We start from the raw sequence: 3,018 nt of genomic DNA, 5'->3' as shown, positions 1-3,018 counted from the left end.
TGGTAATACCAACGATAATGACCTTATTTAAATCGAATTTGTCATCCTCTCTCCTTCACTTCTGAAAATAACCCTTCCCCCAAAACCTTCTCCCCTCCCCACCTAGCTACCACCTCCATCAACAACCTTCATCCAGCCGCCACTGCAGAGCTCTTGGTACTCGTCATTTCAATGTCCTAACCGCACCCTAACAACTCACATTGTGCCTGCCTCCACAACATACTGCACCCTAATCTCCATTTTTTTTTACATTCTCTCTGTCCTTAAAGTGACTGCCACTACCGCATTGAAGCTATTGTCACCACTGGCGCTCTCTCTCACGAATGAAGTTTTTACTGAGTCCTTAGCCGTGCTATTTCTGTTTATATATATATATATATATATTAGTTATAGTTTTTCCTCGCCTTATCATTATGTTCTTATAAGAAGGATAGGAGTCGTGATTGTAATGATATATGTATATAATATTTGTATGTTTCTTGTATAAGAAGTTTTGTTTATATATGCATGTTTGTAAAAGGTGAAAAATATCTTACGGTTTCCCAAAGAAAACAGCGATACGGTTTTGAGAGTTAAAGAATCATATTTTATTATTCAGTATATAGATAATATTCCTTTCTATCAGAGTGGTGCAGCAAAAAATGTGATATTCTAATTAATAGTAAGAATGTTACAGAATACTAATCATTCTGCTTAGATTAGAATTGTAAAAAATAATGAAAATTGAATAAATAATTTACGGTAAGTCGTTCTGGGGATTAAATTATAATAATAATATATAAATATTCTTATTTATTGTATCAATTTTAGATAATTTTATGTTAATTTTTTATTATCTGTTATAAAATAGAATATGCACTTGTTCTAATAATTCAATCAATAGTTAATAATAAATGAGTTTTATATGAATTATGATGTTCAATTTAAATTGAATATACCTAAGACTTAACATAATCTTAATAATACAATATGTTAATAATTTTTCTAAGTCAGAGTGAAAAGATTAAAATGATATATCCTTTATTCAATTTTTATAAGTAAAATCAAAATAAAAAAATTAGTAATATTTTTCAATTTTTATGCAACAAATTTAATCAATGTATTTGAAAAATAAAAAATCTTAAACAATCATTGATAATTATCCTAAAAGACAATAAGATCCCCTCAAAAAATCTATTAATCCAGGCTGGTACTTAACAGATAGATCAGTAGTTTATCATGTCACATAGACATGCTCTGTTAAGTCCAAAGAGAGGTCGTTTACAGAAGGGCTAAAGAGTCTCACGGAATTAAAGATAAAAAATCGGAAAGCATTTTTTTTGTTGGGAGTCTCATTGTCTTTCAGAATAATTGTGAGAGACCGTTTAGAATTTTTTTATAATTTATTATAAATATTTTATATAACATAACCTTCATAATTTTATAAAAATAATTCTCTAATTACAAATTTATTATATCTAAAATTATATAATTATTTTGTAAGACCCAGAACTTTTGAAAAAGTTTATTCTAAACTAATTTCAATATCAATTATTTATTTCTAGCTTTAATTTCAGAAATTACTTTATTAAAGAATATTTAAAGCAAGTTTTGATTAATTGAATTTGAAATAGATTAAGATTCTTATCTAATTTTATAATTATTGATTTATTTTTTATATTTAAATTATAATGTTAGTAGTTATGAAATAATAAGAATTTTATATAATTTAATTTAAATAGTCCATATTTTTATAGTTCAATACTTTAAGTTTAAAAATAAAAGAAATTAATCTTATTATCTTATAATTTCAATTAAAGTATTTAATTTTTAATTAATTAGTATTTTGGTACAGCAAATAAAATTTTTAAATAATTTTTAAAAAATTAATTTGAGTTTAAATTAATATCCTATGCCTCAATTTTATTCAAATTTTCCTACTGTAATTAAACCTGAAAATCCCCAAATCAAACCCTATTTTTCATCTAAACCTAATCCTGATTTGATCAAACCTTAACCTAGCTACCCTACCCCCTCTCACCCACGGCTCACACACACACACACCAACAACACACATGCCGCGGGAACGGGAAGGAAGGAGAGAGGAGGAGGGAAGAGAGAGAGCATTCGCGGAGAGAGCTACGAGGAGAGGGAGTCACGCTGCCATCCCTGCACCGTCGCCATTGTGCCGTCATCGCCGCTGCTGTCAGTGAAGCCATCGTCATCGTGGAATAGATCTGAGGTGAGAGAGAGAACCGCGATCGGGAAGTAGTCGCGCCACCCAGTTGCCGTCCGTGAAGAGTCATCGCCAGTCTGCACGCTACCAACGTCGCCGGCGTTGTCGCGAGAAGGAGAGACAGCCGCGTCGGAGGAGAAGAACCATCGCGTAGCTGTCCTTACCGCTATGCCTAGCTGCTATCACGAGCCTCGTCGCTGCTGATGGGGTGCGCCGCCAAGCTTCTGCGCCGGAGAACCCCGCTGCCGTCGCCGATGACCACTGCCGGTAACGGTTTTAAGTTTGGTTTCTGTTCTTTTGGATTCCAAGAGGATTGCTGATGCTACGTGATTGTTACAGTCGCCGTCACCAGGGTTCTTGCTCGCCGCTGTCACTTGAGGTTATTGCTGGAGCTGCTACCGGGTTGATTCGGGGTTTCGGTTTCTTTGTTTTGTTACTATAGTAAATGTTTATGTTTCGAAAACCCATGCGTTAGTATTCTGTTATGTTTGGTTATAAACTCTGAGGTTTGTTAACGTAGGTTCATGTTCTGAGCGTTGCACGTCGCTTTTAAGTTGCTGTGATTGTTGCGAAAGTAATCAGAGGCTGAGGTTTCGGTTGCCATTGGTTTTGGGTTGAGAGAAAAAGTTCCGTTGATGCGGTTGGGTTATGGTTTCGACGAGTTGAGGTAGGGGCAATTTTATAAACTTAATTTACTATCGAGAAGTGTTTAAGTTGATATTAATATGAAAAATACGTTTTTATGATTTCGTAAGTCTTATGAATTGAGTTGAGTTACCTTGAATGAATGTAAACGCGAGTTT

The sequence above is a fragment of the Arachis hypogaea genome, chromosome 14 (genome assembly GCF_003086295.3).
Source record: "Arachis hypogaea cultivar Tifrunner chromosome 14, arahy.Tifrunner.gnm2.J5K5, whole genome shotgun sequence".
NCBI lineage: Eukaryota > Viridiplantae > Streptophyta > Magnoliopsida > Fabales > Fabaceae > Arachis > Arachis hypogaea.
The sequence above is the reverse complement of the archived record's forward strand: the minus strand, read 5'-3'. Positions refer to the sequence as shown.